Here is a 13,154-nt window from a genome sequence, read left to right on the forward strand (position 1 = left end):
ACACCCCACAAGCCCGCTTGCCAGTTACCCACTGATTAATTTGGGAATATAATTTTTAGGCAGCAAAACATCTGATATTATTTGAGAGGTACCAAGAAGACTTTTGCACCTAAGAAAAATGTTCCAAATGTCACCATTTGTCACTCTTTTCCTTTAAGGCTTTGAAAATTCCTGATAGAATACAAGCAATTAATTTGAAGGTATTAATAAATTAAGTCATTTTTCACGCATTATAATGAATTGACTCGGCAGATTAGTTTGGCTGCTACCTTGAAAAATTTTGATGTGAGGACGGATGGCAGGAAAGATCTAGAGCTGTGCTAGCCAATGCAGTAGCCACTGGCCACATGTGGCTATTTAATTTTAAATGTAAATTAATTAAAACCCAATGCAATTTTAGAAACTCGGCTCCTCAGTCATACTAGCCACCTTTTAAGAGCTCAATAACCACATATGGCTAGCGACTACCTATTGGACTGCACAGATAGAGAACATCTCCATCATCGAAGAGTGTCCCATTGGATAGCACTGAGGTTCCAGAGCATGGGATGCTCCAAATGAAGGGGTGGCTGCTAGCATACATGCAGAAATATTCGTGGTATAAAAGATGGAAAATGGCTCCCAAAGCAGGCATGACAAATGCCAAAAACCAAATTGCAACTGTTCTTACTTTTGCTGAGAGTAGGCCCTTTCCATTAGCATGAAGCATAAATGAAAGGCGAGAACATCTTTGTTTGCTTGGTTGTCTGTAATTGGACAGATTTACTTCATTTTATTCATGCTTTTGGATGACTACCATCCATTCTTGCCTCTGCTGGTAGCAATCATCCTTCTACTGTGTCCAGCCAAGTGTTCTACGTCCAGCTGGTTCTCCCCCTGGCCCCCGGAAAGGACCCAGGGCAGGCCAACTAGAATCTCGCAACTCCCTAGCCACAGTAATAGATTAAAACTGTTCTCCCCCTGAAGCCTACCCAATCAGGTCTCATTTGAGGTCCTTCTGCTTGAGTTACTAGGAAGGAAATGCTCCTTCCCCCACTGCTAGAGTTGCTGAGAAGAAGACACATCAGATTAACTTGCTCCCTGTTACTACAGTGTGACCAATGGCTACAGAGAGGATGGCAGAGGAGGTGAGAAACAAGGTTCTGGGGATCACATGTCAAGTACTGGATCCACTCATGCTCAAAGCCAGGTTTTTATCAGATTACTACAATTCTCTCCATCTCCATATGGGCCAAATTCTCTCATCAGTGAGTATATATACACACACATAGACTTGCACACAGTATATAGCAGACATAGAGTAATATAGAGTGGATTAAAAAGCATTCCTGGCAGAGGGAGAAACATCTGCAAAGGCCCTGGGGCCAGACAGAGCCTGACAAATTGAAGGAACAAAAGAAAGGCAGTGTGACTGAAGCATCACAGGCTGGGTTGGTTGGAATGCAAGAGGCAGAGAGATGATGTGGAATGTGAGGTTTATTTCACAAGCAATGAGAAAACATTAAATGATGCTGTTTTGACAGGTGACATCCCTTTGGCTGTTCCAATAGATTGGAGAGAGACAAGACTGGAAACATAATGTCTAGTTAGGAAACTCAGGTGGGAGATTGTGGTGCAACTGGACCAGGAGGATGACAGGAGGATGGGGAAAAGCCGGTAGACATGGGATGTAATTTGAGGGTGGAAAATCAAAAGGACTTGAAATCACCACTTTTGGCTGGAGCACCTGAGTGGGTGGTGATAGCATTTACCAAGATGAGGGACTGAGGAAGGAAGAGAAAAGAGTGAGTAGAACTCACAGCAGCAGCCCCCAAGTCATCGGATGAAAAGGATAATGTGGACTGTCCAAATGAAATCCAAACTTACAAATGAATTCTACACTCTTAGAGTCGGAAATTGCCCTGAGGAAACATCGAGTCAAAATTCAACTTATGCTTAAATCCCATAGGCCCAATACTATCAAAAGATTTAACTGCTAACTTGTTTTTGGACAATTAGGGTACCGCTTATTAGATTATAATAATGTTCCAAAAATACCATTTCTAAGATGAGAGTCGGATTCTATTCTAGTACTTTTTTAGCATTCTTGCTTTACATTCTTTCTTTTACGCTTAAGAAGATGAGTTGATTTTGCTATAATCGTCTTATATTGTGCTAATTTACTTGTTTTCTTATTTACTCGTTTGTGTATTTCTTGGCTGACCATATGACCTGGTAGGTTCACATACCATTGTACCTGAGTGCTGTATTTTTAATCTCAAGTGATGCCAAGCCACGTGGTGAATCTGAGACTACACAACTATGTTACACCATAGAAATAGTCACAGCCAACACTTAACAAACACGTTGTACAACAGCATGAATTAGATCACCCTCTGCAACAACAATATGAAGTAGTCTTATTGCTCTATTTTACAGAGGAAGAACTGAGATGCAGAGAGGTTCAGCAACTTCGCAAGGTCACAGAGAGCTCAAATTTGACCCAGGAAGTTTGCATCCAGAAGCCACAGTCTGATTCTCTGCTACTTCCTAGGTCATCTGACTAGAATTCAGTCCACACCACCATGGCCAGAATCTTAATTAAAATGCGGGGCAATGAAATGCTATGCATAACTCCTTCTTACATTTCTACTTGAGAAAAAATATTGTTAGAGCAGAATTTCAAATCCTATGATAAAATTATATGCCATATACTACGATACATTGATTAAAAAAGTCTTGGGGAAAAATTTCCTTTTAACACCATTAGCCTGGGCCAGGGTAGGGGCACAAGGTGCTCTCTCTTTTCATTTCATGTTTAGTCTAAGAGGCAGGATAGCTGAGGAGGCAGTGATGCTGATCAGAATGGCCACTCAACGCTTGGACATTGAGGAATGGGGACGTTCTTCGGACTTGCCACTGTATGTGGTCTCCGGGTGCCAAAAGGAAATCCCACATGGGGCTCAAGGCAGAAAAACGGCATCTGAAGTGTGAGGATGAGGAATACTGAGGTGCCCTCCTGAGGAACAGTAAGGAGATAAGTTATGTTTTGAAGAATATCATAGTGCCTCCTAAATTTTTTCTCTCTATGCAGTAAAATTTCCGATCAAGTGTCTTTTTTGAGGGCTCGTTTGTTAGTAGCAGAATCACTGCATTGATTAAAGATCCTTCAAATATCTAAGCAGACCTTCCGGTCTTTTAAGGGAGACTTCTGTTTTATGACAACCGTGATAGGTTCAGGCAACTCAGAGCTTGAGGCACAGTAGAAATTTCTTTAGGCAAGTTGGAGTCATCTTTATCTCTAGCCTTCTTTCACGCAGTTTATTACTGATGACAGATCCTCTTCTGAAGCTGCTACTGAAAGTATCTTTTCTCTATAATTTTATTTCCAATGGGTTTTAAGATTTTTGAAGGCATGGATTATATCTGTACACTTTGTACTTATCAAAGCAGTTTCTCTTGGACCTTGCATGCAGGAGTACTAGTTGCATGGGAAGAAGCACTTTACTATTTAATTATTTCTATGATATTTCATATCATTTTTACTGAAACATTAGGGGGAACATTTAGGGACTAATTTTCCATGCCCACCGCAGCTGTATTTTCTTTCTTCCTTGAACCTAACTATTGCTCAGGATTATGAGGCACTGGAATGTGCTAACGGTATTGTTGCTTTTCTGTCTCTTATGTGAGTGTTGATTTCTCTGGTGCCAGCAAACCAGTCTTAACTAAAGTGGCCAATAATAACAATATTGAACATTTAAATTATGCTTTAAGGTTTACAATCCCCTTTCATATCCATCACTTCACTTCCATAGACCCTCCAACAATACACTTATTGATATATTAGGATCTTTAGCTGGAGTTTCTACTCTCAAGTATCACACGTGATATATGCAAGATCAGCTGATTGTCTCAACTGAAAATCAACAACTTTTACTGCTTCATATAGAGTCCGTAAGTGAATATTGCTGTAATTTCAACAACGATGGCATTTTGTCATTAAGAGCCTCTTCATTTCCTAGGAGTTTCATATTGAGTCATCCAGATAGCCTGGTTCCATCTCTAATAAACTTTGGGAGAGGAGCAGGAAATAGCCATTTCAGCAGGTGGCACCGCATATATTTGCAGTTTCGGATCCTCCTTTAGGCAACACAGTTGAAGGCTGCATGATGAATGAGCAACCGCTGATTGGTCCTATTGTGCATTCGTGATTCTTTTTTTTATTTCTAACTTTAGTATGCAGAAGATGCTGTTGGTGGTCAAAAGCAGATATGTGGCATGTGCACTAAGCTAAAATATAACAACAACTGGTACAATTCTCTTAACTCCACCTCTTTTTTTCCTTTTGAGAGGAACAGTTCTTGAGTGTGGATGACTTGACATCACACAAGATGTTTTCTGGCAGATATTAAGGATTTTTCAATTGCTGATGACTTAGAATTTTCATTTCAAGGTTAGGCTTAATATAAAACTTGTCACTGATGACAAAAAAATCTTGGCAAAAATCTTGTACAAATGATGATTTGCAGTACCTAATACTAACTACAAGGAAAAAATTAAAAAACTCTTCCAAAGCAATCTCCTCAGTAGGAAGCAGAAAAAAGCAAATCAATGCAACAATAAAATGCCATTTACCTCCATTTGATTGACAAAAATACTCCGGGAGGAACACTCCTTAGCGACCTAGTGAGCATAGGACGTGGATCAACTGAATCTCTTTTATATTGTTGTGGGAGTAGAAATTGGTACATTCACTTTGGAAAACAATTTATCTTGTAAAGTTGAGCATTTATTTATCTTCCTACCGAAGAATTTCATTTTAAATATATTGTTTAGTTTTAGTTGTTTTTCACTTTTTTAAAAAAGGGCATTATAGTGGATTGAATTGTGGCTCCCACAAAATACGTACATTGGGAACCTAAAAATGTGAACTTATTTGAAAAAAGAGTCTTTGGGGATGTGACTAAGTTAAGAATCTCCAGATGAGATCGTCCTTCCAGGATGTGCACTAAACCCATAGACAAGTGTCTTTATAAGAGAAGAGAAGAGAAGAGAAGAGAAGTCACACAGAGGAACAGGTGATGTGAAGACAAGGGAGAAACTGGAATGAGACGTCTACGAGTCAAGAAATGCCAAGCCTTGTGGACTGAATTCCCCTGAAATTCATATGCTGAAGTCCCAACTCCTGCTACCTCAGAATGTGAGTTTATTTGGAGATAGCGCCTTTAAAGAGGTGATTAACCTAAAATGAGGCCTTAGGGTGGGTCCTAATTCAGTCTAACTGGTGTCTATATAAGAAGAGATTAGGACATATGGAGAAAGACATCAGGAGTCTGCTGGCACAGAGGGACGTCCATGTGGGAAAATACGCCTCTGTAGTTTAAGTTACCTAGTCTGGGGTATTTTGTCATGGCAGCCCCAGCAGATAAATACATCAAGGATTGCCAGTAACCACTAGAAGCTAGGAGAAGGCTATGGAAGGGAATGCCCCCTAGGGCCTCCAGAGGGAGCTTGGCCCTGTCAATGTCTGGATTTCAGACATTTTGCCTCCAGAACTGTGAGGGAATACATTTCTGTTGTTTTGAGGCCCTCAGTTTGTGGTAATTTGTTACAGCAGCCCTAGGAAACTGACACAGTCCTCATGCCCAAGAGAAATTCTTGCCCACATGCCCTTGTCCTGCTCCTAGACCAAGGTGAGTGGGACCCCTGCCTGGGCTCCACCTTTGGAAGGTCCTACAAATCACAAACATGGAAACACAAAGCCTTTTGTTTCCTTGTTTTTGGTAACTTAAGAAATCCTGAAAATCTGATAACTGAACTGATGAGAATTCCAGGTGAGGGACCCACCAGCCTGTCAGGGCCCCCTCCCCAAGTCAAGCATGCATGTCTGAGAGTGAGAGTGTGGGTGCGTGTGGGTGGCAGCAGTGGGAGAGTCATAGCCACAGGCCTGGGAGACCAGAGAAAGAATGGCTGCCTCCTCAAATCCCAGCGCCGGGTGCAGGCAGGTCAGGCTTCCCTGTGCTCTCCCTCCTGTCTGCGGGGGTGGTGGAGTTTGGGGAGGTGCTTAGAACTACCTAGAAATCTCAAGTCGGAGAAGCCAGGAGCTGCGGAGAGGACTGCCCACCTCAGCTGCCAGGGAAGCTTCACTTTGTCCCAACTTGGGTTCAGGTGGGTCCCATCACCTTCCAGGAGTGCTAGCCCAGGTGAGCTTGTGCTTACTCTGACCCCCCGAGATCACAAAGGCATGGTGGCCTAGGGGCCAGGATAGCTCCTTTAGCCTCTGAATTGGAGGTCAGTCCTGATGACTAGGCTGTGGGTCCTTGGGTGGGACCAGGAGTTGGGGCAGTGGGTATAGCTGGATTTATAATGGTGAGTATTCTGAGATATAGTGTGTAGGCTTCCATTTGTGCTGTTATTCTGGAGCAGTACAAATTGAAGAGTGCTCAAATTTTAGAGAAGGACCTGTTTAAATAAGAATGTTCATAACAGCTTTAAGTGTATTAGCAAAAACTTGGAAACAACCCAAATGCCCATACTAGAAGAATGCATGAATTCATTGAGGGTGTATTCACAGGACAGAAAATTACACAGCAATCAACATGATTGAATCGCAGCAACAAGGAACAATGTGGGTTAATATTAGCAATAAAATATTCAGTGAAAAAAGTAAGTCACAAGAGATTACATACAGCATAACTATGAAATACGTTTAAAAACAACCTAAACTAAAAATACATGATTTTTAATGACACACTTATTCTAGGATAGAGGAAAGAGGATGACACATACAAGATTCAGAAGAGGGGTTCCTCTGGTCTGGCGGACAGGACTCAGGATGGGGAAGGAACTCATGGGTAGATATAAGTTACTTAGAGGTTTAAGGGTTTAAGCCTGGATTTATGAGGTATGTGCATTAGAGTTAATATACTTTTGCAAAAAAATAAGTAAATAAAGGAATAAATTATAAAAGAGAGTCATAGATGGATAAATAATTGGGAGGAATAAGGAAGCAAGAGTTGTCTAATTTTATGCACATATGGTCAAAAAATTAAAATAAAAACAGCAATCATCTTTTTCCATCAGGTTTTCTCCACTCATAAATATGATCTTGTTTTTATGCAGATATTAATTGCCATAGCTTACAAAGAACCTTGTCCAAATGGTATGAGTACTGAGAGGGAGCTATATTAAGGAGCTATATTACTAAGGCTGGGCCAAATTATGTATCAAGAAACGAATATTCTTGGTTATGTATACAAATCTAGTTGTGCAGGAAAGAGTGCAGGAAATATTTCAGTGGTGGGAAAATGTATGCCAATCATTTTACTCTTGGTAAGTTGTGCATCAGCACCATTCTTACTGTCTAATAATTTGCCTGTGACAAAAGACTGGACCATGCAATTTGCTGTGGCCTTTGAACAAGTTTCCCTGTTTGTCCCCCTTAACCATCGAGCTAACAGTATCCCACTGTTGCTTTTGTCCCATCTTTGAATGTGGCACTTACAATTATGGTGTGAATCACTGGAACCTTCTCTCTGTGCGATATCTCTGGTGTTTGCTCATAACGAAGGGAATAACGCTACACTCATTCAATTGGGAAGCCTTGAGATAATGAGGCCTTTTATAAGACATCTCAGCTCAACATGATTCCTTCATTCTCTCTTAACTTGGTAGAAACATTCTACCTACGTGCTCGTTAGTGTTTGGGGATAACTAGATATTTTGCCCCTGCCTGGATGTTTACACAATCTTTCACCTTGTCAGTTTCAACCATGGCTGCTGAGAGAACAGAGTGAAATAAAAAGCTTCAGGTAGTTAAATTATCTGCTGGTTAACATAAGTGTTTTTTAAAAAGGGCAACGCATGTAAAAGAGACAAAAAATTTATTTTCATCTGAATTTGCACCACAGGTATAATGAGATTACTATATATATTTGAAAAACCTGCATGGTTGAAAAACAGAGTCCTATAATCTCTTATTTTTATGATACTTGAAAAATGTCAAATTGCTCTTTGAATTAATAAGCAAATGATTACTCTCTTCATACTCATGTTTTCATTCTGGTCAGAATTTCATGGCTGTGTGATTATAGAATATAATCTCTTCCACTTTGATGGCTGCCTTCTTTTTTCTTCTTCACGCTTCATTAATAATAAACTCAAGATATGTTAAATATTGGCCTTTTGATGATGGAATAAATGGAACTTAGGAAATACTTAAAATCTTTTGCCTAAATTTCAGATCTTCACTTTTGTCAAAATATTTTTTCATTGTATCCTATAAAATGATCAAAAATTTATCCTTTTAAAAATATTCTTAACAGGAAAAATCCTTACAGAGAAATATGTTGGCATTTCTTCTATTTAACAGTAGAGGAAAAACCTCTGCTAGTACCTTAGCAGAACATTTTGGTCGTACCTACTTTGTCACATGTCTGCTAGAAGCCTTCAGAGAAGAACTTTGCTGGGAGACAGCCAACAGAAAGATATCAAAATCACTGCTTGGGCCTGATCCCTGGAGATTATCAATATCGTTCTTAAGGTGATACACATTAGAAACAGGCTGGCAAAAATATAACTTTCCAGAACAGTTCTATACTTGGTGTTAGAATAGCAAAAGGAGTTTCCTCTACCCTTCTATGGCAACTCCAGAGCTGAATTATTGATTAATGGAAGCATTCAAAACGGAGAAACGTTTTGGACTTCTCTATGTTAATCAAAGCTACAGCTTTCGCTCTTCCCAGTGTGCATCCACACAACAGGGACACTGATTTATTGAGGGAGCCGACGGTAAGCTACTTTACAATGCTCTTTCTCTGGGGAGACGCAGTGGTATATCAATTAGGCAATATGTGACATACTAAAATATTTTATCGACAACTGTTAAGCAATATTTAAATAGGATTAAAATATAGCCCTAGATATGCTAATACTTAAAAGAAAAATGTTCCCTCAACAGGCAGAAATTTAATAAAAGATAATATATAGATATGTTACCAGATAAAAGATAAAGAGAAAGTTAAAATAAAAAGAAACACTGATGGGTTCTTCTGCTCCTGAACGTAGGAGCCCTGAGTTGTCAGGTGTTCTTGAGATTAAATCCAGCATCATGCGTATTGCCCTGTTGCAAATACAATTTAGGAAAGGCTTAACATGAGTAAATTCGATTTACAGTGACTTCAATCACTAAACAGTAAAACTGGCTCTAATTTTTTCCTGAAGAAATGGATACTTATTGTTTGTTGAAGAACTTACCATTCTTTAGCAGAAAGATCAATGTGGGTTTAATCTTAGACATGCCACCATGTAATAATATTTAAATGAAAGTTTCATAGGACAATGTTAGTATAACCATGTATATTGTATCTAAGTGGCTCTGATTTAAAAAAAATTTTTTTTAGCTACAAATGAAAAGGTTAATCATTGATTGGGATCAGGTGTCACAGACTTAAAAGTCAGGTCTCATAAATGAGCAAAAGTCAAGTTAAGTGTAGGCTGAATACATGGTGTGGGTGGTAAGGACCTGTGAGCAGCTACTTAACTCTCCCCTATTACGACTCTGAGGAAACGCAGACCTAGTGTTGCTAGAGGTTCAAGATTTTTAAAGAGGCCAGAAACTTGGATTTTAGGTAAAATCTTCCTGTTTTAAGTATTGGCTCATTAAAAAAACAAACGTGCGAGCTTGGCAAAACACATCTATAGACCAAATATCAGTGACTTCTATACTAGATTTAGAGAATATTTATGCCATGTTAGAGGTTTAGAAATAAATAGAAATCTATATTTTTTAACTAAAACAATACATGTATCTATTTTTGTAGTCTAAAAAATAAGCAGTCAGCCACTTCCAAATTTTTATTAAGCATCTGCTCTGGGTGCGGCTTAGTGGTTAAGTTCATGCGCTCCACTTTGGTGGCCCTGGTTCGCCAGTTCAATTCCTGGGCATGGACCTACGCACTTACCATCAAGCCATGCTGTGGCCGGTGCCCCCTGTATAAAGTAGAGGAAGATAGGCATGGATGTTAGCCAGGGCCAATCTTCCTCAAAAAAAAAAAAAAAAGTGTGTTCGTTATTTAATTCTTAAACACAAATTGCAGATTTTTTTTTTTTTTGGAAAAATAAAAACTAGTGAAAGAATTCCAACTGGGTAACTATGAAAAACTTAAATTATGGAATTGTGTAGATAATTCACATTTTATCGTATTCATCTGCTTAGTTACAGTTTGTAAAAAGAATGGTAAGTTCTCCTGTTTTCAAATTGTTACATGATTTCTCAGTCCAGAAGGAATTAATCAAAAGGATTCTTCTTATACCTGGAAACAGCTGCCTTGTTAGGTTGCTTATGACTTCTGTATTCACTGATAGATGCAGGCATCAAAGCGGCTACCTTCAATTTCATTATTTAGAAGCACAAACTTCCTGCAGAGTTTATCTATAACCCTTACATTTATTTTAATGACCATTGTGTTAAGCTGACTAGAAGATGGCTATCTCGTAATTAACCTGTATTCAGCCTTTAAGGATTTAACGTGATACCAATAAGAAAACTGGGAAGAAATCACTAGTTACTGTTAATAATATTTTTCTTGGCTTCAATGATCACATCAATATATACTTTTCCTCTCCTGTTTTCATGTGAGCTCTCAATGGCTTACTGGCGGAGCTGGATCAAGAAAAGTTTAGAATCCTCTTCCCATCTGTGTAATTCCAAATAAAACATTAAAATATGCAGTAGCAACAGAGTTCTGTTTTATTTCTGATTTTCAGTATTTTTTAGAACATATCACTTATTATATCCTTTTAAAACTTTTTTGATGTTAATGCTGAATTATTATTATTTTTTGTGAGGAAGATTCACCCTGAGCTAACATCCATTGCCAATCCTCCTCTTCTTTTGCTTGAGGAAGATTAGCCCCGAACTAACATCTGAGCCAATCTTCCTCTACTTTGTATGTGGGTCACCTCCACAGCATGGCTAATCAGTGGAGTAGGTCTGCACCCGGGATCCGAACCTGCGAAATATGGGCTGCCGAAGCTGAGTGCGTGGAACTTTAACCACAGGGCCATGGGGCGGCCCCTAAAGAATTTTTTTATACAGTGATGTGCACTGCATGCTTCCATATTAAGATCTGGTCATCACTTCAAGTGTAACTTATCTGCAATTGTACTCATCAATTTTTCCCAACAAAGTAATGCTGCTTTTAGACCAGAGGCTCTTTAACTATTTTGGGTTGAGTGTCTTTTTGAAAAGCTGATGAAGCCTATAGATCTCTAAAAAAATACACATAAATACATATGCAAGTATTTGCGACTGCTTTCTTTTCTTTCACTCTGTGTTCATTTCCACGATATAGCGAGATTATAACATCTTTTGAAGCATCAGGTCACGTTCACTCTTGATTTTCATAATGATCACTTACTAATCGTAAAATGGAAATGGCTCCAAACTGTGCCACTACAACAAAATAAGCTTTAATTCTGCTCAAAACAACTTTTAATGAAGAGGCTTATTGTTTGGTTTGTATAAGAAATGATTGTGGCATAACTGGAAATGTGTAAATAATCTTTGAAAGCCAACTGATTGAGGATTTTGGCTTTGATTGAAAAAGTGAAGAAAATCTGTACTCACAAAGAAATGCAGTAGCGACTAAAATCGAACTCGCATGCCTCACTTTGTCATAGGAGGAGCAGGTCTGTCAAGGAGCCCAGGGATCTCTCTCCCATCATTTCTTTTGTATCCACGTCAAAGAGGACATTGTGATCAGGGCTGAATCACTGAGACCATCTGTGTTAACAGCAAAAGGATTACAATTCTGCGTTTCAATTTGAAAGGCTTCTGAGGAGAAGTAACCTTCAGGAAAGTTCTGCAGATTGCTACCTGCTGAGAAATTGAAAGGCTAGGTTCCTCTTGACGCCAGCCTCCAGAAATGTTTCCTCCACATTGAAAAGTTTACATTCTTCTCCACTCGCATTCTCTCCTTCCAGAGAGGGGCAGCTGGGACAAAAGAAAGCCGACTTTCTGCCGTCTCCAAAATAGTAACTTCAGAGACTTGAATCAGAAGTTTCTCTTCATTCTTATAGCTGAAAATATCAGCCAAATACCCAAGTCAGGAAGCAACTCTTTCCTGTCAGACAGTTCCAAGAAGGGCTTCTTTTTCTCTGAAAACAAACAGAGCTTGTGCCTGTTGCTCAGTCATGGGCTTGGAGATTTGTCCTCTGGAATGCAAGCTTGGACAATATTTCCAGATCAGACATTTGTGATCAGGCAAATTAAATGTGGAGTAAGTTCCAGCCTTTTCAAACTTAGTCTCATCAGAAAAGAAATAAAACAGAGAAAGAAAGAAAAAAAGAGCCCCATGGTTTGTTGTATTTGAGGAGGAGCAAATAAGATTCTTCTTGAGGTTTGTTAGCTCTGTGTGTGTGTGTTTGTGTGTGTGTGTAAATAGCTTTATTGAGGTATAATTGACATACAATAAACTGCACGTATTTAAAGGGTTCCATTTGGTAAGTTTTACCATATGTATGCACCCATGCAGCTGTCACCACATGAAGATAGTGTACACATCTATCACCTCTTAAAGCTGCCTCGTGCCCTTTCTTACTTCTTCCCTCCCATCCTTCACAGACCGCTCTTCCCAGGCAACCACTACTCTACTTTCTGTCACTATAGATTAGTTTGCGCTTCCCAGTTCTTAATACAAATGGAGTCATACAGAATGTACCTTCTTTTATGGCTTTTTTTCACTCAGCATAATTATTTTGCGATTCATCCATATTATTGTACGTATCAATAGGTCATTTCTTTTTATGGCTGAATATGTATGTGTACCATACTATACAATTTGGTTATCCATTCACTTATTGCTGGACATTTGGGGTGTTTCCAGTTTGGGACTATTACAAATAGAGCTTCTATGAACCTTGGTATATAAGTTTTTGTGTGGACACCTGCTCTCATTTTTCTGGGGTACCTTCCTAGGAGTAGAGTGGCTGGGTCATAGCATAGGTATATTTTTCAGTTTTTGTTAAACTGCTAAACTTTTTTCCAAAGTGCACATACCGTTTTACATTCTCATCAGCCATATCTGAGAGTTCCAGTTATTCTACATTCTTGCCAGCACTTGGTTTGATGAGTCTTTTTTTGTGTGTGTGTGTGGTGAGGAAGATTGGCC

At 39.2% G+C, this 13,154-nt stretch overlaps 1 protein-coding gene across 1 annotated transcript in view; it reads right to left on the reverse strand.

The window, feature by feature from the left end:
• The window catches only part of TENM3 (teneurin transmembrane protein 3), a 2,420,957-nt gene that overhangs the window by 1,056,178 nt on the left and 1,351,625 nt on the right, over positions 1–13,154 (reverse strand). The gene's annotated exons all lie outside the window — the stretch shown is intronic.

This window comes from Equus przewalskii, chromosome 28, assembly GCF_037783145.1.
Source record: "Equus przewalskii isolate Varuska chromosome 28, EquPr2, whole genome shotgun sequence".
In the NCBI taxonomy this organism is placed as follows: domain Eukaryota; kingdom Metazoa; phylum Chordata; class Mammalia; order Perissodactyla; family Equidae; genus Equus; species Equus przewalskii.